This window comes from Cervus elaphus, chromosome 7 (assembly GCF_910594005.1).
Source record: "Cervus elaphus chromosome 7, mCerEla1.1, whole genome shotgun sequence".
Taxonomy (NCBI): domain Eukaryota; kingdom Metazoa; phylum Chordata; class Mammalia; order Artiodactyla; family Cervidae; genus Cervus; species Cervus elaphus.
Window position 1 is genome coordinate 3,802,210 of NC_057821.1, and position 27,237 is coordinate 3,829,446.

The window sequence follows — 27,237 nt, forward strand, 5'->3', positions numbered from 1 at the left end:
CATTTCTTTTTTGGGGGATGATCTTGATCGCTGCCTCCTGTACAATGTCATGAACCTCCATCCATAATTTTTCAGATGCTGTTTCTATCAAATCTAATTACTTGAATCTATTTGTCACTTCCACTGTATAATTGTAAGGGATTTGATTTAGGTCATAAATCACTCAATGGTGTAGTGGTTTTCCCTACTTTCTTCAATTTAAGTCTGAATTTGGCAATAAGGAGTTCGTGATCTGAGCCAGAGTTAGCTCCTGGTCTGGTTTTTGCTGACTGTATAGAGCTTCTCCATCTTTGGCTGCGAAGAATATAATCAATGTGATTTCAGTATTGACTTTCTGGTGATGTCCATGTGTAGAGTCTTCTCTTGTGTTGTTGGAAGAGGGTGCTTGCTATGATACGTGCGTTCTGTTGGCAAGGCTCTATTAGCCTTTGCCCTGCTTCATTTTGTACTCCAAGGCTATATTTTCCTGTTCCTCCAGGTGTGTTACTCCAGGAATATGTGAGTATATATCTCACTATATCTGTTCATACTTCGATGACATTTGGATTGTTTCTACCTTTGGAGTACTGTGAATAATGCTGATATAGACACTGGTGTTCAAATATCTGTTCCAGTTCTTGTTTTCAATTCTTTTGTGCATCTGTCTACCACAAGTGGAACTGTCAGAATCTATAATTCTGTTTTTAATTTACTGAGAAACAACCATGATGTTTTCCACAGTGCTTGCACCATTTTGCATTCCCACCAGCTATGTCCAAGGGTTCCAGTTTCTCCACTTCATCACTAAAACTTCTTGTCTTCTGTTCTTTTGAGAAAAGTTATCCTATTGCCTGGGAAGTAATAGTTCACTGTGGCTTTGATTTTCATTTTTCTAAGTATTAATGTTGAGCACCTGATGTATCAGACTTATGGCTATTTTCTTCATTTACTTTTAACTGCTCCTACCTAATTTTTTCTTTTAGAGCTTTACTGAAGTATAATTGACATACAATAAAGTGCATGTATTTAAATTATGCAAACTGATAAATTTTTATATAAGCATGCACCTTTGAAGCTGGGTGCACACCAAGACAATGAACATATCCATCAGCCCCAGAGTTTCTTCACATCCCTCAGAACCCCTTCCTTTCACATCTCTGCCCTTAACTCATTCTCAGGCAAACACAGATCTGCTTTCTATCACAACAGATTGGTTGGCATATTCTATAATTTTATGTAAATGGAAGCATATATTATGTACTATTTTGTCTGTCTCTCTTCACTCCACTAATTAATTTAAGGTTCATCCATTCATGCCATGTGTGGCAATTGTTCACTCCTCTTTATCAGTGAGTAATATGGTTTTTTGTTGTTTCTACTGTTAATGGGCATTTGGATTACTTTCATTTTTGGCTATTACCCATAAACCTTTTGTGAGTAGTCATGTAAGAATCTTTAAATGGACATATGCTTTCACGTCTTTTGGGTAAATATATAGGAATAAAATAGTTGAATCAAACAGAAGATGTATGTTTAACTTTAAAAAAAAAAAACTCCATATTGTTATCCAAAGTGTTTGCAAACTTTACGGCCATTTTACATCACACCAACAACATGCAAGAGTTCTTGCTCCTCCACATCCTTGTCAGAACTTGGTATGGTCTGGCTTTTAAATTTTAGCTATTTGATAATGAGTGTTATAATGTCTCACTGTGCTTTAATTTGAATTTCCCTATGACTGATAATGCTGAGTGTTTTTTCTTGTGCTCTTTTTCTGTCTTCATATCTTCTTCAGGGAAGAATCTATTCAAATCTTTGGTGCACTTTTTTGGTTCATTTATTTGTCTCATCATTAAGTTGTGAGATTAGTATGTGGTTTCATGGACATATTATATATATAACACAATGAACTAATTCAGTTCAGTTGCTCATTCCTGTCTGACTCTTTGCAACCCAATGGACTGCAGCATGCCAGGCTTCCCTGTCCATCATCAACTCCCAACTCCCAAAACTTGCTCAGACTCATGTCCATTAAGTCAGTGATGCCATCCAACCACCTCATCCTCTGTCGTCCCCTTCTCCTCCTGCCTTCAATCTTTCCCAGCATCAGAGTCTTTTCTAAGGAGTCAGTTCTTCCCATCAGGTGGCCAAAGTATTAGAGCTTCAACATCAGTCCTTCTAATGAATATTCAGGACTGATTTCCTTTAGGGTTGACTGGTTTGATCTTCTTTGTGTCCAAGTGTGCCATATATTGTCAGATGTGCTTTGCAAATATTTTTCTTCCAATCCACAATTTTCCTTTTCATTCTTAAGTCTTTTGAAGAGCAAATGTTTAACTTTGATACAGTCCAATTAACTGATTTTTTTTTCCTTCTGTAGGTTGTGCTTTTGCATTTAAGAAGTCTTTACCAAACACAGGTTTCTAACAGTCCCCCCTATGTTTCCTTTAATCATAATTAATATCTTATTTCCAAAAAACACTTAAGCAAAAAGAAAATACCAAAAAAGGAGAAAATATTTGATTACTCAACCATAACTTGTGCTAGGTTTGACCACCAACTTGATCAAAAAGGAATTCCGAAGCTCAGAAAAAACGATGAGCTTTCAAAAATTGAAAATATGATAGATGTGAAGCCCAATCAGTGAAGAAACAGTTAAGAATTACTTTTCCACAAAGCTGTCACCAAAAAACATGTTACAGAAACAATAGAGATAGAACTGAAGATATGCCCAAGTTGAGAAAAGATCTTATAATTCAGTATAAAAGCCCAACTATATTCCAAGTAAATTTCAACCAACAGACCAAACATATACATGCTCTGTTAAAGTGCCCAATTAACAGGTTAACATAAGTTCCATCCAGTCTCTAAGCAGGAAAAACAAGTAAACTGGCTTCTCTACCAAAGAATAGCACCAGGCACAAGCTTTTCCTTTGCAAAGCTTAGTGACTACAAAATAGCACTTTTAGGGCGAAAAGGCTCTAACGAAAGAATGTAACCCAGTTTGCCCACATTCAGTTCTCAACAGCAGCCCCAGCCCCTACCCACGCCCCAAAGTTTGGTGGTGTATAACACGGAGACGTTACCAGAGTCACAGCGCCCCACACTCCCTATAAGTGCTTCCATGGACAGCCCCCTCACAGCCTCATTTTGGCAGCTGGACATCTTTGTCTTTGCATATTAAGTGGCTGATTTTTTTTTTCTGATACTTCAACTTTCTATTTGACCTTCTCTCTTCCAGCTCTCCCCAAAGGGTGTAGGTTCTAATTCTTATAATGAACCCCTTATCACCCACAGTGATTCTGTTTCTGTGACTGAAGTCCCACCAATAAAACAAGAATAACTTTTCAAATATAATATAAACTTATTAAAGTTTTTAAATCAAATGCATTTTCAAAAAAAAGATAAAATGTAAAAGTATTAATCCTAATAAACAATCTTTTTTTCATTTATGTTTATTAGTTGGAAGCTAATTACTTTACAATATTGTAGTGGTTTTTGCCATACATTGACATGAATCAGCCATGGATTTACATGTGTTCCCCATCCCAATACCCCCTCCCGCCTCCCACCCCATCCTAGTAAACAATCTTATAAGTAAATGCTAAGGAAGGTAAGCCTCTTGGTCTTTTGTTTAGACCGAAACACAAACTGAAAAGTATTCTGACAATGCTGAAATTGACTTTCTTTCAATAATGGGACATTTCTTCCCAAACAGAGAAAAGAAAATGTCCTATTTTAATTAATAGGAGCAAATGAATACATACTCATATATTTATGGATCACTTCCTTAGTCCAAGTGGGTGTCTATAACTATAATACCATAGATTGTGTGGCTTAAATAGCAATCATCTACTATAAGTATACATGTGCCCCCCCCATCCTGATCCCACTCCCTCCCTACCCTGTCCTTCTAGGTTGTCATAGAGCACCAGCTTTGGGTGCCCTGCTTTATGCATTGAACTTTATCCTCCAATTAAAATAAATAAATTAACTTAAAAAACAGCAATCATTTATTTCTCATATTTCTAGAAGCTGGAGAGTCCAAGATCAAGGTGTCAACAGACCCAGAGTCTGTTCCACTGAGTCCACTTCCTGGTTCGCAGGCCACTGTCTTCTCACTGCGTCCTCAGGAGGCAGAAAGGACAAGAGAGCTGTCTGGGGTCTCTCTTTTTTTTTTTTTTTTTTTTTTTATATTTCATTTATTTATTTTTCCTCTTTTGGCCATGCTCCATGGCATGTGGGATCTTCATTCCCTGGCCAGGGATCAAACTCACGCCCTCTGCATTGGAAACACAGAGTCTTAACCACTGGACTGCCAGGGACGTCCCTGGGGTCTCTCTTATAAGGGCATTAATCCCAGTCAGGAGCGCTCCACCCTCATGACCTCATCACCTCCCAAAGGCTCTGCCCCCTGACATCATCATATAAAGCATTAGGATTTCAACACAGGGATTAGGAGAGACACAAACATTTAGTCCATAACACTAACTACCTTCAAGGCTATGATAGACCCTAAGACAGGCCAAAAGAACATCCTGGTTTGGTTTGAGACCCAAAAATAAAGATTATACCTTACTTAATTTGTAACTAAATGAGCTATATACAGAACAGCTATGTTGGGATAATATTACCAAAGCTCTTTGTCATTTTTCTAAATGAGACCTACCCCCCCCCAAATACTTAGATGAAATAATTTCTCTAAATAGACACCAAGCAGTAAAAAATATACTCTTTGCAAAAGACCAGAATTGTGCAATAAATCAATCATAAGTAGCCTTAGTATGTAAGCCTATGTGTGACTCTGGTTGGGGAGACCATAGGGATCAATTAAATTAAAAGTTATCTCACCAGATCAGTCAGCATGCTTTTGGTTGCAAGGAACAGAATGTCCAAATCAAATTGGTTTTTAAAAAACTAGGGTGGGGACATTTATTGGCTCATGAAGGATTAATTTACACAGAGCTGGATCTAAGGGCTGAAACCATGTCCTAGGACCCAGTTTCTCCCCAGTCTTGGGTCAGTTTCCACCCATCGTGATGATGCAGAGAGCATTCGTGTTTGCCTCAAACTAATGCTCCTCTCTTCTCAACCAAAGCAGAAGACATGGGCTCTCAGACTGAGCAAAAGCCCTGGACCTTGATTCCAGGCCCATACTGGGTCCCGTACCGACTCCTAAATCAGTACCAGTGGCCAGGAGGATAGAAATTCTACTGATCAGCTCAGGCTGCACACCAAGCTCAGCCATATCCAAACAGCATTGAAAATAATGATGATGACGATGATAATGATTATAGGAATGGAGGCCTGACAGACTCATGAGAATTTCCATTACGGTCAGATTTCCCATATCAACAATCATATGGGAAATAGACAAAGATGAAGAAATGAACTTAGAAAAGCATCACCTCAGCTTGGATTTTTCTATCTTGCTAATTGCTAAATACTCTGCTTTTGCTCAGCCATGCAGCCCTCACTATAACTTCACCCTGGTATCTATGAAGCTAAGGAACACAGGTACCAGATATTCAACTATTACTCAAGAACCCTCCCTAGATCTGGCCTTGCAGAATGCCCTTAAATTTTTCACCTTTAGAAAATAAAACTGGTATTAACCCACAAATTTTCAATTATACTTCAAGACAGATCAGCTTTGTGGCAGCAACTGTTCTCAACCTTTATTAAAAATCTCATTTGCCAGCAGCCTCATGTATTTTTTAAATGTCTGCCCTCATTTCTTCAAATCTGCACAAAGCACATTTTTTCTTGGCTATAATTAGTCACTAAGACTTATTAGCATAGGAGTAGCACTGAGAAACTCTAAATGACAAGTCAACACTGATTCCTGTTTTTATGTTTTTCCATGATTCTCAGGAAAAGTATTTGGTATTTTCTCCTGGAAGAAGTCACCTCATGAGCATTCCACTCTACACTCCTTGAGAAGAGCTAATATTAGTAGAAGGGAGTATTAGTATAAATTCTTCAACTAATGCATCAGAAGGATTAGTCTGAGCATATCTGAGGATAGTGTAGCAAAACTTCCAGGCATCAGGAGAAAGCAAGTTAAAACCAACCCATTACCAGCTTCTGCACACAGAGTGGATCAATACCATTAACTGACAACTTTTCATATGAAACTCAAGCAGTCTGATGCTTCCTTTTTCTGTTCCCTGAATATCTGTTCTCTCCACTTCAAAGGGTATTGCTGAAGAGCTAGGAGATGGGCTTCACACACAGGACGCTCATATTCTGTCCTGGGGCTGCCAGATCATGATTAAAGGGTTGGGCTCTGACTGTTTACTCTTCAATAGTGAAGGCTAGAAGCCTGGAAACAAGGGTACCTGCTCAGGAATCCAGTCTGCTGGTTTCAACCACAGCAGTGCCACTGCTAAGCTTACATGCAACCTTGAGAGAACTCCTTAACTCTCTGAGTGCTTCCTTTCCCAATCTGTAAAATTAATATTATAACAATATTTATCACTTTGGGTTGGTAAGAGAATTAAGTGAAGTATCCATTGTGAAGTGCTTAACATGAAAGTTCAACTTGAAGATGATGCCTAGTATTTACCGAGCATTTCTTATCTACCCAGTGTTGGAAGCAGTCAATTCATGCGTTAATCAGTTCAACGAATATCTGTGAGCACTTCCATGTTTTAGAGGATTAGGATACGCTAGTGGGGGAAAAAAAAAGAGTCCTGCCTGGAACTTAATATTTCTGGGATAAATATGGAGACTATAATACTAATACAAGTAACAAACATAATATATACAGTATATAAAGCAACAGAAACAACACTGCAAAATTCAGGCTTAAATTGAAGAAAGCAGGGAAAACCACTAGGCAATTCAGGTATGACCTAAATGAAATTCCTTATGATTATACAGTGGAGGTGATGACTAGATTCAAAGGATTGGATCTGGTAGACAGTGTCGGAAGAACTATACATGGAGGTTCATAGCATTGTACAGAAGGCAGTGATCAAAACCAGGAAAAGTGGTCGTCTGAGGAGGCTCTACAAATAACTGAGAAAAGAAGAGAAGTAAAAGGCAAGGGAAAAGGGAGAGATAAACCCAGGAGAGTGTGGAGTTCCAGAGAATAGCAAGGAGATGTTAGAAAGCCTTTGTAAGTGAACAGTGCAAAGAAATAGAGAAAAACAATAGAATGAATAAAACTAGAGATCTCTTCAAGAAAATTGGAGATACCAAGGGAACATTTCATGCAAGGATAGGCACTATCAAGGACAGAAACAGTAAGGACATAACAGAAGCAGAAGAGATTAAGAAGAGGTGGCAAGAATACCCAGAAGAAATATACCAAAAAGGTCTTAAGGACCCGGATAACCATGATGGTGTGGTCAGTCACCTAGAGCCAGATATCCTGGTATGTGAAGTCAAGTGGGCCTTAGGAAGTATTAGTATGAGCAAAGCTAGTCAAGATGATGGAATTCCTGCTGATCTATTTATAATCCTAAAAGATAATGCTGTTAAAGTGCTGCACTTAATATGCCAGCATATTTGGAAAACTCAGCAGTGGCCACAGAACTTGTAAAGGTCAGTTTTCATTTCAATCCCTAAGAAGGGCAAAACCAAAGAATGTTCAAACTACTGTACACAGCCGCTATGGAGAACAGTTTGGAGATTCCTTAAAAATCTGGAAATAGAACTGACATACGACCCAGCAATCCCACTGCTGGGCATACACACCGAGGAAACCAGATCTGAAAGAGACACGTGCACCCCAATGTTCATCGCAGCACTGTTTATAATAGCCAGGACATGGAAGCAACCTAGATGCCCATCAGCAGACGAATGGATAAGGAAGCTGTGGTACATATACACAATGGAATATTACTCAGCCATTAAAAAGAATTCATTTGAATCAGTTCTAATGAGATGGAAGAAACTGGAGCCCCTTATACAGAGTGAAGTAAGCCAGAAAGATAAAGACCAATACAGTATACTAATACATATATATGGAATTTAGAAAGATGGTAACGATAACCCTATATGCAGGATAGCAAAAGAGACACAGATGTACAGAACAGACTTTTGGACTCTGTGGGAGAAGGCGAGGGTGGGATGTTCTGAGAGAATAGCATTGAAACAAGTATACTATCAAGGATGAAACAGATCACCAGCCCAGGTTGGATGCATGATACAAGTGGTCAGAGCTGGTGCACTGGGAAGACCCAGAGGGATGGGATGGGGAGGGAGGCGGGAGGGGGGATCGGGATGGGGAACACATGTAAATCCATAGCTGATTCATGTCAATGTATGGCAAAAACCACTACAATATTGTAAAGTAAATAGCCTCCAACTAATAAAAAAACAAGTTAATTAATTAAATTAAATTTAAAAAAACTACTGTACAATTGTGCTTATGTCACATACTAGCAAGGTTATGCTCAAAATCCTTCAAGCTAGGTTCCCTCAGTATGTGAACTGAGAACTTCCAGATGTACAAGCTGGGTTTAGAAAAGGCAGAGGAATCAGAGGTCAAACTGCCAACATTCACTGAATCAAGGAAAAAGGAAGGGAGTTCCACAAATCATCTACTTATGCTTCATTGACTACACTAAAGTCTTTAACTGTGGATAACAACAAACTTTAGAAAATTCTTAAAGAGATAGAAATACCAAACCACCTTACCTGTCTCCTGAGAAACCTGTAGGCAGGTCAAGAAGCAACAGTTAGAACCAGACATGGAACAATGAACTGGTTCAAAACTGGGAAAGGAGTACATCAAAACCATATATTGTCACCCTGCTTATTTAACTTATATGCAGAGTACATCATGCAAAATGCCAGGTTGGGTGAATCACAAGTTGGAATCAAGATTGCTGAGAGAAATCAACCTCAGATATGCAGATGATACCACTCGAATGGCAGAAAATGAAGAGGAACTAAAGAACTTCTTGATGAGGTTGAAAGAGGAGTGAAAAATCTGGCTTAAAATTCAACATTCAAAAAACAAGATTATGACATCTGGTCCCATCAACATGGCAAATAGACATGGGAAAAGCAGAATTCATGAAAGATTTTATTTTTGGGGGCTCCAAAATCACTGCAGATGGTGACTGAAGCCATGAAATTAAGAGGCACTTGCCTCTTGAAAAGTTGTTACAAACTTAGTATATTAAAAAGCAGAGACATCACTTTGCCAATAAAGGTCCATATACTCAAAGCTATGATTTTTCCAGTAGTCATGTGTTTTTCCAGAAGTTTTTACTTTGATTTCAGGTTCAAAGGACTTGTTAACAAAATAAGCCACTTGTTCTATGGTGGTGGTGTGTCCAACTCTTGTGACCGCATGGACTGTAGCCTGCCAGACTCCTCTATCCATGGCATTTTCCAGGCAAGAATATTAGAGTGGGTTGCCATTTCCTCTCCAGGGGGTATTCCTGACCCAGAAATCGAACCCAGGTCTCCTGCATTGTGGGCAGATTCTTTACCGACTGAGCTATGAGGGAAGCCCTCTTGTTCTATAAAAATAAATAATATCAATATTTATTAGAGAATTATCTAGCTTAATTTCAATAAACTAACATTAAAAGAAAAGGAAATAGAAAAAGCAGAAGATACATCACCAAATTCGGTTTTGACCAACATCCAGACTCAAAAAAACACTGGGAACAGAATATTGGAAATAAAAGCAAAACTAAACAAATGGGACCTAATGAAACTTAAAAGCTTTTGCACTACAAAGGAAACTATAAGTAAGGTGAAAAGACAGCCCTCAGATTGGGAGAAAATAATAGCAAATGAAGAAACAGACAAAGGATTAATCTCAAAAATATACAAGCAACTCCTGAAACTCAATTCCAGAAAAATAAATGACCCAATCAAAAAATGGGCCAAAGAACTTAACAGACATTTCTCCAAAGAAGACATACAGATGGCTAACAAACACATGAAAAGATGCTCAACATCACTCATTATTAGAGAAACGCAAATCAAAACCACAATGAGGTGCCATTACACGCCAGTCAGGATGGCTGCTATCCAAAAGTCTACAAGCAATAAATGCTGGAGAGGGTGTGGAGAAAAGGGAACCCTCTTACACTGTTGGTGGGAATGCAAACTAGTACAGCCGCTATGGAGAACAGTGTGGAGATTTCTTAAAAAACTGGAAATAGAACTGCCATATGACCCAGCAATCCCACTTCTGGGCATACACACTGAGGAAACCAGATCTGAAAGAGACACGTGCACCCCAGTGTTCATTGCAGCACTGTTTATAATAGCCAGGACATGGAAGCAACCTAGATGCCCATCAGCAGATGAATGGATAAGGAAGCTGTGGTACATATACACCATGGAATATTACTCAGCCATTAAAAAGAATTCATTTGAATCAGTCCTAATGAGATGGATGAAACTGGAGCCCCTTATACAGAGTGAAGTAAGCCAGAAAGATAAAGAACATTACAGCATACTAACACATATATATGGAATTTAGAAAGATGGTAACGATAACCCTATATGCAAAACAGAAAAAGAGACACAGAAATACAGAACAGACTTTTGAACTCTGTGGGAGAATGTGAGGGTGGGATATTTCAAAAGAACAGCATGTATACTATCTAGGGTGAAACAGATCACCAGCCCAGGTGGGATGCATGAGACAAGTGCTCAGGCCTGGTGCACTGGGAAGACCCAGAGGAATCGGGTGGAGAGGGAGGTGGGAGGGGGGATCGGGATGGGGGAAAAAAAAGAAAAAATAAATAAATAAATAAACTTAAAAAAAAAAAAAAAAAAAAAAACACTGGGAAGTCCCATGTCACAGCACATCTGGAGTCCCATTTGGGAAAAGGTCCCAGGCAGCATGTCTGCTCCATGGGTAAGACTTCAAAAATTGCAGTTTGGGATTTCTGCTCATAATCCCCAAATGCAAACTAATATCATCATCAGTCTGTGAGCAAACAGTAGCTCTGGTTTCATGTTAGCATTGTTAGCTTTGTCTTGTAAAACTTGAAATGTTGTTAAGTCTGGGGCTTGGCTGGCCAGGGCCCCTCCAGGGGCTCAACAATCTCAAGACTTGTCCCCTACATTGTCTATGGTGCTGCAAGCCTCACACTCACAGCAAGCACTCACTCACAGTCACTCTCAGGCAGGGCAGTGTCCAGGCTGGTGAGAAGCAAGGTCAGAGGCCTGCTCTGCTTTGTCTCTGAAGCCCAGATAAGACTATTTATTTAATTTCCCTAACATCAAGTAAGGGTGTGAGAGCTGGACATTACAGAAGGCTGAGTGCCAAGAATTGATGCTTTTGAATTGTGGTGCTGAAGAAGATTCTTGATAATTCCTTGCACTGAAAGGAGATCAAACCAGTCAATCCTAAAGGAAATCAACCCTGAATATTCACTGGAAGAATTAATGCTGAAATTGAAGCTCCACCACCTGATGTGAAGAGTTGACTCATTGGGAAATGACCCTGAGGCTGGGAAAGATTGAATGCAAAAGGAGAAGGGATGACAGAAGATGAGGTGGTTACATAGCATCAGTGACTCAATGGACATGAATCTGAGCAAACTCCAGGAGACTGTGAAGGACAGAGGAGCCTGGTGTCCATGGAGCTGCAGAGTTGGACACAACTTAGCAACTGAAAAACAACAACAACAAAGGATGAAGATGAACTTCCTCTAAGTTAATGGATAAGATGGAGACTTGCCTAAAGTGATCAGGGTCAGCTTCAGGCCTAATGGCACAATGACATCAGACAAGCAAATTTTGGGAAACAGAGACTCTCTTTCACAAGGGATTTTGGGACCACTTGCAACTGAATGCTTTTGACTAGAGATAAATGTAAATGAAAGAAATATGACTTTCTGCAATGCTGAAACAATACTAATGTTTTGAAGAGCTAAGAAAATAAAATAGACTATTCATCTTTCTCAGTTCCTAGTGCATTTTAGGACAGCCGTGACTCTAACTCATTTCAAATTACAGAAAGGCCATTCAGCGATGTACAAGGTTGAAGGCTGTGTTAAAAGTTACTTTTAGTTTCTGTTCATCGGCATCTGCTCTCACACACAAGGTGAGGTTTTCATTTTCAAATAGTATTGTTCATGACCTGAAGAAATCCTGAACATCGACCTTCCAAATCAGGAACAGGATCAGTATCATTTAAACGGAAGCTTTCATCCACTATGTTAATTGCTGTGGTGGTTAGCTAGAAAAGGGAAACGAAAGAGATTTCACATGACAAGAACAATGGAAGCATGCTTGTCTTGTGGCTGGAGAAGAAGGTGCAGGAGTGTTTGGCAAGCCTTCAGGGAAATGCAAATCAAAACCACTGATGAAACACCCACCAGCATGGCCATATTCTAAAAGACTGGTAAAAACAAGTGTTGCAAGGATATGGAGTAATCAGAACCTTCACATGCCACTGGTGGGAACTTAATATGGTATCACTACTTTGGAAAATGATCTAACAGTTCCTGAAAGGGTTAATAAACATAAAATTACTGTAAGACCGAGCAATTTCTTTCCTATGTATATACCTAAGGGAAATGAAGACATATGTCCACACAAACTCTTGTACACAAATGTTCATAGCAATATAATTCAAAACAGTCAAAAGTTGAAAACAAGCCACGTGTCCACCAATGATTAATGAATAAACAAAATGTAGGATATCTATACAATTGAATATTATTTAACAATAAAAAGGAATGAAGTGCTCATAAATGCTACAACATGGATGAACTTGAAAAACCTTTAGCTAAGGGAAAGAAGTGAGCCACAAAAATCACATATTGTATGATTCACTTATATGACATGGTCAGAACAGGAAAATCCATAGAGATAAATCAGATAAATGGTTGCCACAGGCTGGAGAGAGGAAGAATCTTGTGCTAATGGGCACAGGGTTTCCTTTTCTTCTAAAATTAGATAGCGGTGATGTTTGCAGACTCCTATGAATCTACTAAAAACCGTTCAAATGTACACTGTAAAGATTGAATGGTATGAATTATGTCTCAATAAAGCCATTTGTTAAAGCATGGGAACTATAGGCAGAGTCAATTGTCTTTACCCTAAATATTTGTCATTATTCAGTGTTTCCCTCCTGGGTATGATTTCACAGAAGTAGGGAGGCCTCTGTGTCTTGCCCTTGTCCTGCTCCTATCTCTGTAGCTGGTGAGATTCCACCTCTTTAATTTCATACCTTGTGGTTTAAGGGTTTGCTTTTTAAAAATATTCAAAGTAGCTCAGGGGGAGATTTCTCACTGAGTTTTATCAATCGTGTGGTGTGATGTTTTGTACGAATGACTTGTCAGATCTCTCGCTGACAGCAGGATTTGGCTAAGGGTAAACAGAATGAGGATAGATGGGCAGAGGATGCAGGAAGAGGGCCCAGAGTGCAGGAGGTGGCGTCCCACTTCCATCTCAAAATGTGAACTGCACTGGGCTGCGGCTGCCTGTCTTTGCTGATCCCCAGACATGTTTCCCATCCATCAGTCCTCCTGCAGGACTGATGCAAGGGCCACTTACACCAAAAATCACGGTGCATAAAACTTCCACACATCCTTCTCTTCCCTCTGCTTTGGGTCCATATCCTTAATGATTTCATTTTTAAATTACATGGAATTTTTCTCATGATGCTTCTTTGTATAAAAATAGATTTCTGTAACATGTCTGTATCATAGATGGTGGACAGGCTTTCTTTGAAGGATCAACTCCAGCTGACAATCAGGAGTGGTCTGAGAAGATGCCAGATCATGTCCACTCTCATGAGGAGTGTGCTGTGATGGGTTAGCCATGTTTGCAATGAGCACAGGATGGCGTGAAGAACACGCATGTCATCCCTGAGAGCTGTTGCTACTGTGGAGCCCTTTGATATCTGATAGTCCCCTCTGATGTGATTTCTGCCTACACTGCAAAGGAACTTACTTCATTGTTACATATGCAGCATGGGCTGTCTTGCTAGTGATATCATTTGCTAATAATATCATTTCTAACACTGTGTATTCTAAAGCATTATGTAATAGTACAATCTTTTTGTACTATAAATCTCATCTTTCCACTGTGACCTTGACCTCCATGAACAAGAAAAATAATTGTAAACCTACATATCCCTGGGTTGGGAAGATCCCCTGGAGAAGGGAATGGATACCACTCCAGTGTTCTTGCCTAGAATTCCATGGACAGAGAGCCTAACAGGCTACCGTCCATGGGGTTGCAGAGTCAGACACGATGGAGCAACCAACACTTTCACTTTCATATTTGACATATGAGACACCACTGGTTGATTACCCCACATCCACTCACTCATCACTGCTTCCTCCTTCTGGAAATAACTGCAGTGCTTTTCTGTCAACCACACTTCTCTGCAGGTTCATAAGATTCCCATAGTCTGGCACCACTACCAATCAGAGAGTTGAAGCCAAATATAATGCTCTCAGTCCCCTGCCCAGGGTTGATTTCAGCCAGGAATGTGATGCAACTGTGACAAGAGAGGGAGTCTCCTGGTGGAGGGCATGCGGGGAAGTCTTCCCCCCTTTTTACGACTGACAGAAATACATGCTCTTTCTCTGCATGTCGTCAAGTCTATAGAGTATGTCCAGAACTGCTACAGCAATTGTGCTATGAATCTGAAAACAGGATTTGATTACAGAAAAGGGGGAAACAGAATGACAAAGAAGCAAAGCTAAATTCATGACAGCTTATGCCTGGAGCTTCCCCACCATCGGACTTCCCATTCAGAGAGATAAGAATCTCGGTATTTTTAAAACCCAGTTGGGTCCAGTTTACTGGTATTTCACTCTGATATATACATATACTCATTTCAAAGTATAAATATACCTATGTATTTGATGGCACAGATAAAAACATTTTTTTCGTTAATCAAAATATCTTATTTGTGTGTTTGAAATTTCAAATGTTCTAACAATTCCACAAAGTAGCTATTTTACAGGAATTATCATCTTCAATAAAAACAAAGTGACTGACACCCAAACATGCCAGAGAGGACACAGTTAGTGGCATTCTTCATTCACCCATTTCTCTAGGCCACCTGTCCTGGGTCTAAGAGTGGCATGGTTGAGCAACACAATTAACTGTTGCTCCATCCAAGAAAAACCAAGTGCATCTTTGTGCCAGATGCCAATCTGAAAGGTGATACACTTGAGAAAAACCCTGATCTCATGGAGCTGAGCTTTAAGCTAAGGCCTAAACATAGGAAGGAGTCAGGTCAGTGAAGTGGAGGGGTCAAGTGGGGAGCATCTCAAGGAAAAGGACCAAAATGTACAGGACCCTAAGGCAGGAAGGAGGTTGGGTTTCTCCTGGAGTGAAGGGCACAATCTGCAGAAGCATGGTGCCTCAGGGGAGTTGCAGGGGGATGTCTCAGGAGGCAGGAGACATGGGCAGGGGTGTTAGGAAGGCCTGAGTTCATCGAGTAGCTTCATTGAGGTAAGTGATAGGACTGTGTTTATACTTATAAAGATTTGTTGTTGTTATTCAGTTGCTAAGTCATGTCCGACTCTTGCGACCCATGGACAGGATTCCCTGTCCTTCACTATCTCCCAGAGTTTCCACAAATTTGCATCCATCAATCTTTCCCAGCATCAGAGTCTTTTCCAATGAGTTGGCTCTTTCCATCAGGTGGCCAAAGTATTGGAGCTTCAGCTTTAAGCATCAGTCCTTCCAATGAATATTCAGGGTTGATTTCCTTTATGATTGACTGGTTTGATCTCCTTACAGTCCAAGGGCCTCTCAAGAGTCTTCTCCAGCACCAGAATTCAAAAGCATCAATTCTTCAGCACTGAGCCTTCTTTATGGTCCAACTCTCACATCCATGCATGACTACAGGACAAAAGCCATATCTTTGATTCTATGAATCTTTGTTGGCAAAGTGACATCTCCACTTTTTAATACACTGTCTAGGTTTGTCATAACTTTCCTTCCAAGGAGAAAACACCTTTTAATTTCATGGCTACAGTCACCATCCCAAGAAAATAAAATCTGTCACTGTTTCCACTTTCTCCCCTTATATCCTTTCCTCTTTCATGCTCATCAAGATACCCTTTAGTTCCCCTTCACTTTCTGCCATTATAGTGGTGTCATCTGCATATCTGAGGTTATTAATATTTCTCCTGGCAATCTTGATTCCAGCTTGTGACTCATCTAGCTTGGCATTTCCCATGATGTTCTCTGTATATAAGTTAGATAAGCAGGGTGACAATACATGGCTTTGATGTACTCCTTTCCATATTTTGAACCAGTCCACTGTTCCATGTCCAGGTCTAACTATTCCTTCTTGTCCTGCATAAAGATTTGTATCTGGATTAAACAGAGGCAGAAGGGGAAGGGGCAGGTGAGATGACTGAAGAGTAGTGAAGAGCTAATGGCTTGGGCAAACTGATTAGCTTGTGTTTCTCTTCCTTAAGTGCTCCTGGTTTAGGATCCCACTGCTTTTCAACTCAACCCAATGGACAAGAGTCACAAAGAAGCCCTTCCCTAGGGCTGGAGTGTCGTCATCTCTGTGGATGGCAGGTGTCACTAGTTCTTGTGATTTCATCATGAAGACACATGTAAGACAACACAAGAGTGGCAGTTTTAAAACTCTGGAAGACCCCATAATTGAACATAATATGTTGAGAGATAATTGGAAGTTAAGTGAAAATACACTAAATATCTTAGAATATTCATGGAAGACATATTCCTCATGCTAATGCACAGACATAGTAATCAAATCAGCAGCCTGAAGGAAAGAATACCCACCTCAGGTCTAAACAGCTGAAATTAATCCCATAAGATAAGTGGGCCCCAAAGTGCGATAACTGTGATGAGGAAAATGAGAGTCCATCATGACTAAAGCTTAAGATTAAGAGGAAAGTACAATAGAAGTGTCACTATGGTACATTAGGCTCCTGTCTCCTGCTTGCAAAACCTGTTGGCCAGAGCATCCGGTCTTTTTTTTTTTTTTCCAGCAGTGATGATGACAATAGCAAGACTAATAAAAGAAGACATACCTCCTGAGCTGGATGATTTTTTTGGCAGTTTCTTCCCCAGCACCAGCCACTGGAGCAGTAGAAGCAGCATTGAATGAAGACACCTGCAGAAGAGCGCGTGCAGCAGATTGAGGGCTAAATGTCATCTGTTTACCAGGAAAACAAGCAGGGAATGACTGGATACTTCCATCACCAACACGCCTCTAAAGGGTCAGAAAACATCCCATGGAATTTTAGTCAGGCTTAAACATTTAAGCTCAAAGTCCCTTTGAAGGTGTCATTCTGAACTGTGGGGTGTACCAGTGGGAACACTCTTCTGGTTATTAATAGAGTCCATAATTTTTTCTTGTTGAACTTTTCATCAAGATATAGTTAGAAGAACCAGAAGGTGATCCTGAACTGTAGATATTTCTTTAAGTACCTCTGGCCTAACTAAATCCGTATGTTGTTATGTCTGAAAATCACCTGTTGAGTTTCTGTAGATGTTCCCAGCAGTTTGTCAAAGGCTGGGAAATGAGCCTACAAAGAATAAGGAAAGAATTTGGAATAATTGCCAAGGAATGAGTAAGTTCACAAGTCTAGAAGAATATACTAATTTTTCAAACTGTCCTTGATCTTCTGGAAAATATTGCACTTGAAATAATTATTAATAACATTTATATAAGGAACAATGTTTCTAATTTTTCTGTGAAAATTCCCTTTGAACACACTAATAGCAAATGCATGGCCTATGAAGGAAACATCAAAGGAAGGCATGTGTGAAAAGAAAACCAAATTTCAAAAATGTGTCTTTTGAATCTAAGATATAACCTGGAAACAAACCAGAATTCCAATGTTTTCATGAAGAAGAAATGTGAAAGGGCCATACCATTTCCTACTGGTCCTGGGCAAAACCACAGGAGGCTTTTGCTATTACTGAGGACTTGCCTGGCCTCGTCATTTGTTTTTAAGATACAAGAATTTCCTAAGGATATTGTCATAGATTTTTATGTGAAGTAAGTTAATTTTCTGCTAAGCTTTTGGCAAGCCTTTAGCTTTCTTTCATATTGCTTACACAGTTGAGCCTTGAACAATGTGGGGATAGGGGTGTTGACCCCTATGCAGTCAAAAGTAACTTTTCAGTCTGCCCTGCGTATCACCAGTTCTGCATCTGTGGATTCAACCTCCATGAAACGTGCGATACTGTCGTGTATATTATCTAACATAATCCACACATGGTTTTTCATAACCACCACTCCTAACACTACTATTGCTACTAACATCACCACATGGACGTTACAGCCATCCCACCTGCGGGGCCTGAGCCAGCTTTGCAGTGGGGATGGAGGGGCAGAACCTTCTCTTTCTGTGTTTGATCCTCCTCCTTTCTTCTACTAGGTTAGTGAGCAAGACTTAGAATTCCCCCAGGTTGATCCCAGAGGAGAAAGGTTAAGGGAAGGGGCAAAGACCATGGCAGACACCACAGTTGTCTGGTCAGGGGTCTTCCGGGCAAGGCGTTTAACTCAAACATGTCCTTACATGGCTGTCCTGGGCTCCCTGGAGGCGGCCTTCACTGAGAACCACATGGACCTCTGCTCTTTCTGTCATTCCCAACTTCTACAGCCACTCACTCAGTATGAACTCTCACTATTAAAAGACCCCCCACCCTCCCAACTCTGAGGAAGAACCCTTCGAACGTGGAGTGCTGTGTAAACCCTCACACACCTGCTGTCCATGAGGAGCGTCAGGCGGTCCTCACACCGCCCCAGTGCCTGCCTCTCAGACAGGCACGTTCCCTGCTACCCACGGGCAGGGAACATGTTCCAAACTCTGTGAGTGGTTCCTCCAAAGCCTCTCCCTCAAACTCAACTTGGAATGAAGGACAGAGAAACATCCCCTGACCCTCCCCCAACACACATCCCTTCCCCTTCTCCAAATCCCCTTGGGTCCACTTTCTCTGCCTTTTTATAGCTTTGACCCCTAAAAGAGAGGCCCGTGAGGTGTAAAATCTGGTACTTTCCATTACTCTTGCAAATTTAGTAGATGGTAATCTAGTCCCTCCATTGGAATTGCAACTAGTGTGAGTCCCCAAACTCAGCTCTTGCCTTCCTGTTACCTGTCTGACAGCCTTTCTCTGACCTTGGTGCTTCTCAGCTGCTGTGCTGAGCTGAGGCACTGGCAGGAAGGCTGGCTGCCCTAATTCCTGCCATCCTCCACCCTGGCACATCCAGAGACGCAGCCATGAACTTCAGCGTTGCCAGGCTGCTTCCCACAGCTCTCTGCCTGCTCCAAAGCAGCAGCTCCTCCACCAGGAAGGGTAGAGGGGGAGGGAACCAGACACCTGCTGACTGACTGTCTTGTCTCATTCTGACCAGCTGCCCACCATCTACCAGGACCAGGGAGCGGGGCGCTCTCCCCCAGTTCTCCTGGGGCTCCGTCTCCTCGCACCCTCTCCTGGACTCTGCCAGGTTCCTGTCACCTGGGAACAAAGTCCTTATAAAGTGTGTGTGCATGTGTGCTAATTCTCTTCAGTCATGTCCAACTCCGCGCGACCCTGTGGATCGTAGCCCAACGGGCTCCTCTGTCCATGGGATTCTCCAGGTAAGAATACCGAAGTGGATTGCCATGCCTTCCTCCAGGGGGTTTTCTCAAATCGAATCTGAGTCTCTTACATCTCCTGCATTGCTAGGCAGGTTCTTTACCACCAGCACCACCTGGGATGCCCCCTTGTACTGATGCTGCAATTGCCTGAAGTTCTGCCCTTCTAAAAAACGTGAAATTGTTATTCTTTTTCCCTTTCAGTTACTAAGTAGGAAATCTTATATAGGCCACCTTTATATTTAAATCCAAATATGACTTACTTGGAGAAGGAAATAGCAACCCACTCCAGGATTCTTGCCTGGAGAATCCCACGGACGGAGGAGCCCAGCAAGCTGCAGTCCATGGGGACACAAAGAGTCAGACACAACTGAGTTACTAACACACACACACACACATGGCTTACTACTAGAATCACGCAGGGAAGTTTTTAAACTACTGATTCCTACCCTCCCAGCAGGAATGGCTGAGTCAGAAACCTGACTGCAGTCAGGTTTGGGGTCTTGTTCCCCACCCTCTGTGCTTGGCAACCACTTTTCTCACCATTAAAATGAAAAAGCCTCTACAGAGACCACAAACTACTCTACAGACAAATTAGGTATAGACAGTACCTAGGTATAAACAATCTACTTTATTGTCTTAGGTATAGACAGTAAGAATCCTCTGTAAGACTTTTAATCTTCATTTCGTCCATATTCCAAGCAATTTCCAGAATATGAAGATTCATGGACCTTTCTAAAGTTTTGCTACTGATCAATAATCAATATAAGCCTATTAATTAAGCTTTTGTTTCTGGAAAGTCAAAAACATGCTCCTATTGTAAAGTAGATCACTCAGTAGCTCTTGGCAATAATTTGAATTGATTTGCAGGGGGAACTTTCTGTTGCTTTACCTTCATCTGTGAGAAGGTCATAGAAAGCACAAATACATTTTAATACAAAATTTTGAAAATGCTCAAGGAACAAAAGCTGAATAAGACTGGGGGAAAAAATACAGATGTGATTCTCACACAATAAGAGAATTCAAAATCTTCTTGATGTCCACGGGATATACAATATTGAGAGGAATACAGCCAACATTTTAATGCCTTAGCCTTACAACATAAGTCAGGAAGAAGAGAATGCTATTATCAAAAAGCTTTTGAGGATGAGAAAGTGTCTTCATTGTATCTATTCCCAAATGTACTTGCTGATTTTACACAATGACACAAAAAGACTTAGGGTAAAAATTTAACAGACTTCTAGCTTAAGAAGTTACATCTCCTGCTAGCCTCTTTTGTACAAGTAAACTTGAATGGTTCAGATACATCTCAAAAATTCTGAATCATAATCTGCAGATAATTTTAACATCCATTGTTCATGCAAAAAACACGGGGAAAGGGAGGACAAGGTTGGTATTCCTATAACATACAGCTACTGCTTCTGCTATGGCTTATGGCTCAAAAATTAGAAGGCAAGAACAAAATATTTAGAGGAAAAAATAGAGAAAATAGACTCTCATATTTATCCCTACATTAGGGGAAGCTATTTCTATATTTCCAAGAGTTAAATATATAACACCCTAAGATTTTAAGAAAATGCTTACAAAGAAATGAATTCTAACTGTACAGCTACATAGAACAGTGATTTCCAAATTTATATAAGAAATCAGTATTTTGAGCAATCTAAAATCAAGAAGTAATCAGAAGTTTTGCTTCAGATGTTCTCTCTCCAAAATAACATCCTTACTCTCTTTTATGCTCATTTTTCTTCTTAGAAGAACCTGTCTTCTAAGATCAGTTATGTTAGCGAACATTTCCGCTCTCCAACAGACTCAGAGCACTTGTGGCTGTATCTTCATTAGAACCATCTAACTGCTCACAAGCTCAGTTCTGGGATATTTTATTTCATTTGGACACATTACATCCACAAGGGATTCATTTCTCATAGATGTTAGTATGTGTTAACAGGTTTACCTTCTACCTCAGCAAATGCATATTTGAACTGACTTGTGCTTTGAACAGCTTAATTATTAATAGAACTTAATTGCTGGACTTACCTTCACTAGAAAGTTGTCCTTAATGGAATTCATAGCATAGCAGAGTTAAATGAGGTGATTTAGAGCAGTCATCAGGAGTCGTAGCTACTTATTGAGGACCTCCTGGGATTTGACTATGACACTCATCTTTGCTCTATGTTCATTATCATAAAATAAAATCAGACTTATCTTAAAAAAACAGGTTTTGAGGTTGTCAACACATGGTATCACAAGTAGCGATCTCCAAGATGGGAACCCCTCAACCCCTCAGGAAGTACATAAGTGCAATCCATAGAAGTTGAGAAAAAGTACTAAAATTTCTATTTATATTTTCATAAAAAAGAAAATTCAGCTCTATCAATTGTCTAACACCTAGTATTCAGATGAACCATCACTCTCAACCACCTGTGTATCAGACTGTCATTATCACATACAGAATATGGGGTACTTGAGGGCAGAGAGCTGTTCCCCAGAGTAGATGGGTTGTAAGCGGTGCCTCACCTGTTTTCCCCCTTGTAGTGCAGCGGATGAAGTGAACCTGAAGTGTGACTATGCAGATCTATGGATTTTTTTTCTAGTTTTAGCTAAATGACTCTTGTAACCTAGACAAGTAGTTTAAAAACAGTCCTGCAGAGATGACAGATCAAACATAGCACTAATGATGTAAACTTGGGTGAAGAGTAAAGGGTAGAGCTGACAGTTCTCTTCCTCTTTACATGAGATTTTCCTTATAACATGAAAACAATGATAATCTGGCTACCAAAGATAACTTGAGTGTATAAAAAAGAGTATTTGAGATGTGGATATACTTTTACTAAGATTAACAACTACGCTTGTCTCAACTCTCTGTAGTGTCACAAGCTATTAACAAGATACTATATTGATTAGCAAGATATTTAAAATAATTTATTCTTAGCTTTACCTTTACATTTATTTCTCTGTATATTTTAATGTACATGAGATATTAGTATAATGCCAAATGTATTCAATATGTAAGCAAATAAATCTATATAAAGATACTTGAGAAACACTCACTAAAATTATTTTACCAATGGATTCATTATTAAAATATTGTATAGATCTTTAACCTACAAAAATATCAGAAAATAGAGATATATTAGAAATATCAAGTAACCACATAGGGTATACATACTGTTTGGGATGTATTTTCTTATTTTCATGCTTATCCTGAATACAAGTGTGCTTGATGTTTTGGGAACCTAAAGAAAGCAAAAAAAATAATAAAACCCACATTGAAGATATGACTTAGAGATTGATATATATATGTGGAGTCTAGAAAAGTGGTACAGATGAGCCTGTTTGCAGTGCAGGAATAGAGACGCAGACATAGAGAACAGACCAGGGTTGGATGCATGAGACAAGTGCTCAGGGCTGGTGCACTGGGAAGACCCAGGGGGATGGGATGCGGAGGGAGGTGGGAGAGGGGATCGGGGATGGGGAACACATGTAAATCCATGGCTGATTCATGTCAATGTATGGCAAAAACCACTACAATATTGTAAAGTAATTAGCCTCCAATTAATAAAAATAAATTTAAAAAAAGATAACTTTTAAAAACAATAAATAAAATAAAATGGATTGACTATAAAAAAAGAAAAAGAACAGACCCTTGGACACAGTGGTGTAAGGGGAGGGCGAGGTGAAACAGGAGGTTAGATGTGGCTAGTATGCTAAGAAGTGTGAAGCAGACAGCTAGCGGGGAGCCGCCACGTAGAGCAGGGGGCTCAGCCTGGCGCTCTGTGGTGACCTAGAGCGGGGGATGCGGGTTGGCGGAAGGAGGTCGAAGAGGGAAGGGATATGTGTACACTTATGGCCGATTCACTTCGTTGTAAAGCAGAAACTAACCCAAGATTGTGTACAGCAACTGTACCCCAATTTAGAAAAAAAAGAGAGAGAGCTTAAAAGTTCTAAACATCCCTTTTTTCTTACCTTCTCCACTGCCCAACTCAGATTGAGTAAAGAATTGCTCTGGAGATCAAAGGAAAACAGCAACGTGAGTTGCAGTACAATTAGTTTCTTCTGTCTGTTTCTGCTTTAAAGGAAGCCAGGGTTATTTATTACCAGATTAAAACATGCCCTTAAGAACAAAGGAAGTATTAGCGGGAAAAATCTTCTGCACTATTTTTACTGGCCGTGCTTGAAATTATGGCCCTGCCCGCAGTGCAAGCAGGGTGGGTGAAGAAGTTTGCACTAATATGAGCGCCTCCAAGGAAGACTGAGCTAATGTGCGCCATCACCTGCAAGCAGAAGAGAGACTTCACCTGTGTTGAAGTTAAACAAGGTCGTTTAACAAAAAGACCAAACACTGACTCTAGAAATAACAGAAAAAAGCTCCTTGTGATGATAATGAAGTTCAAAAACAAGTCACCTATGAGCTGCTTACCTGTCTCCTCCTTATAGAGGTTTAAATAGTCTCAGTGAGTTGACTTTTTCACTTTACTATGAGTTTCCCTAAGGGTAAATCTTTAGTGGAAATAATTTTATTGAGGGTTCCTACTCAAAAACCTAGGAGAAGTTCCCTTGCTATCTTTTCTTGTCTTTTCCAATTTTAAAAAGTATTTTAAAAATGTTCCTGAGATCGGACTTTATGTGCAATGTGTCACGAGAGATTGAATATTTATGATCAAACTGCTCTTCTAAAATGTATCATAAAATCAAGTTTATAGTAATGTTCTTCAGACCATTAGCTACCATAATTCTCTAGTTCTTTTCTTGGCTGTTTTATTAATAGTGTACAATCCTCATTACTGCTAACTGTTACTTGTTAAATACAGGCTCATCCACCATAAGCCAGACTCTCTTCCTGCTGCCTGCTTTACAAGATATGTATAAATGGCCTCAAAACCCATCTGTCTGGGAGTCATGAGGTCCCTCCCTCCTAGAAATAGGGGGAAGGGGCTGAATGGCCTCTTCTGGACTTTTCCTTTTTTAGAATTATTAAGCTTCAAAATTCAGCTTGGAATTACCACCCATCTGGTGATTTTTTTTTAATTAACTACTTTCCTGATGACATGCTGTGCTTAGAAGGAAGAAAGGAAAGTGGCATTCAGAAGGAGCATAAGAAGAGCGGAAGAAGGAAATTCCGAGAGCAAGAAGTCCTTTTCTTATTCGATTATTACTCTGATGTCAGTGTCACCTCACCTTATAAAATTCACTTAGTAAAACTGGCAGCAGGGAGAATGTTTTGCCTTCAGGCCAGGTCAAGTGCTCTTAAGAGTGTTGGAGACGCCTTCCAGAGGTCTCTGACCATCCCGGAGGAAATCTTCCCACTTCCTCACTGAAGTCCAGCAGGGTGGCAGCTCAACTGGACCAACCACTTCTGTGATGAGGACCGACAGAGGGAGGGAGTGAAGCTGTTCTGCAATGTAGATGGCAAGTCATTAAAGAGAAGACGCAGGAGCTTCAAGGACCCAGGGGACAGCATTGGAAGCAAAGTGACATTGGTATCAAAATCTCGGAGACAGTAGAGGCAGATGAATTGCAAGAGTAAAGTTATGGGATGGCCTAGTTTAGGAAAAAGCAATTTACTAATCACAAAGCAAAGAAAGAAGCCCGTGAGCTCTCTCTCATCACACACCGCAGGTCGGGCCATTACCAGGAGAGAGTGATGGGAGGAAAGAAGACCCCTGTGCGCAGACCGCAGAACAGGAGCTCACCCCAAAGGAAAACCGGCAGCCAGTGCCACCTGCAGAGGAAAGATATATCTCCCATGGGCACCAACTATCCACAGCTGACAGGCTGATATATTCTGCTGAATAAATGGAAAAACTTTCAAGTGGTCTAAAAAAAGGTAGTCTGAAGTAGACTGCACTGCAGGGATCCAATCAGGCGAAGAATGTCAGGAGCATCCACACCAGGAGTAAAAGCTCCCAAACTCTGAGTTAAGTGCAAATGAGAAAATATCACAATGGGTTTTGCTTCTTGCTTCATGTTTAGAATTTTTTCCAGTGCTTGGATGCTATTTTTCAAAAGACACAAAACTGCACACTGCTATTTTCATGTATGGAGAAAGGCAGGAGCAGAACATACCTCTTTCTGGAACACAGAGCAAGTGCCTGAGTTTCTTCTTGAATTTCTCCCTTCAGGTTTTGATGCCACAGAGGGCTGACTTTCCCTCCCCCATATCCTGAGTCCTCTGTGAATCTCTCCCAAATGAATCCAGCTCTCACCAAACTCCCCTCTTTCAACTGGTAATTTTCTTATTGCTTGAATTCAATGTACAGCTTAATAAAATGCTGTCTTACCTTCTAATTGCATCCTATGGGTCAATTTCAGCTCCCAAGACTACAAGACCCCTTAGAGTAGGGATTATGTCCAACATACGTTCTATCCCTCTCAGCCGGGCTAAAGGTACATAGAGTATTCGTTCTTATCATCTGATCTGTTGAATGTGAGGGAGGCCTCCTTACCCCAAAAAGCCTCCCTTCCCTGTGTTTATTCTCTTTAAAGCAATTAATTCATTCATCTGGGTTAAGAAATGGACTCAGTTGCAGTACTATCTTTTCCTAGGATGATTTATAAATGAAGACATACTGCAGTGATATGCCAAGGTCATCCTTGGGACTCCAAAGACCTGGTTTGACTCTGGACTCCTGATGATGTGATCTTGGCATTTTATCTATGTCAAAGAAGATAATCAATAAGCAATCTATAGTAGGAATAGAAAGAATTTATCTGAGCCAAACTGACTATAGTATGGAATATGGCCTCTCAAATTACTCAGGAAAAACAGGGTTTTCAGAAGTTTTATGTCCTGTCAGAGCAAAAAGCATCAGATGAGTCAGGGATACATCTTTCTAAGGTTTCAAAAAAAACCAGATCAGCACATTCACAGCAAGTCAGCATAGCCTTGACACCTGGGAAGGGAGCCTTAGCATCAGAGGAGGGCCAGCGATGGGGTCCCGGAAATGGAAGGAATTAGTCTTTCTTTTTAACATGGACATTCTTTACTTCCAGTTAATGTGCACATTTCTTTAATACTTAAAAAGCAGATGTACAGTGAAGGTTTGATAGGTCACAGATTGTTCTAGTTAGCAAAAATTTCAAGTTAACTCATGTATAAGCCAGAATGACATTATCACACCTCAGCATGTGAACATTTCTTTCAGCATTTAGATCTCCATGTGATTTGCTTATCTACAAAATGGGGAAATAGCATTCTACTAATGATTGTGTTCATTGGAAGGACTGATGCTGAAGCTGAAATTCCAATACTTTGGCCGCCTCATGCAAAGAGCTGACTCATTGAAAAAGACCCTGATGCTGGGAGGGATTGGGGGCAGGATGGGGGCAAGAAGGGGATGACAGAGGATGAGATGGCTAGATGGCATCACTGACTCAATGGACATGAGTTTGAGTAAACTCCAGGAGTTGGTGATGGACAGGGAGGCCTGGCATGCTGCGATTCATGGGGTCACAAAGAGTCAGACATAACTGAGCGACTGAAATGAACTGAACTGAATGATTGTGTGACAACTGAAAGAATGTAATATTTAGAGCATAGTAAAGTATGCTCTAAGGGGTTCTAAAGGGGCTCAGCAGTAAAGAATCTGCCCAAAATCTTCCTGCCAATGCAGGAGACATGAGTTCAATCCCTGGGTCGGGAAGATACCCTGGAGAAGGAAATGGCAACCCACTCCAGTAGTCTTGCCTGGGAAATCCCATGGACAGCAGAGCATAGCAGTTTGCAGTCCAT

The 27,237-nt window shown here is 40.4% G+C and overlaps 2 long non-coding RNA genes across 2 annotated transcripts; one reads left to right on the top strand and one right to left on the bottom strand.

The window, feature by feature from the left end:
* Nucleotides 1-342: 342 nt before the first annotated feature.
* On the bottom strand, nucleotides 343-7,153 carry LOC122697720. Its single transcript, XR_006342153.1, has 3 exons — nucleotides 7,113-7,153; nucleotides 6,997-7,002; nucleotides 343-456 (listed from the first exon to the last, which is right to left on the bottom strand). It is a non-coding gene; the product is annotated as an uncharacterized LOC122697720 (long non-coding RNA).
* Nucleotides 362-27,237, top strand: LOC122697719. Its single transcript, XR_006342152.1, has 4 exons — nucleotides 362-482; nucleotides 19,006-19,018; nucleotides 21,938-21,940; nucleotides 27,226-27,237. It is a non-coding gene; the product is annotated as an uncharacterized LOC122697719 (long non-coding RNA).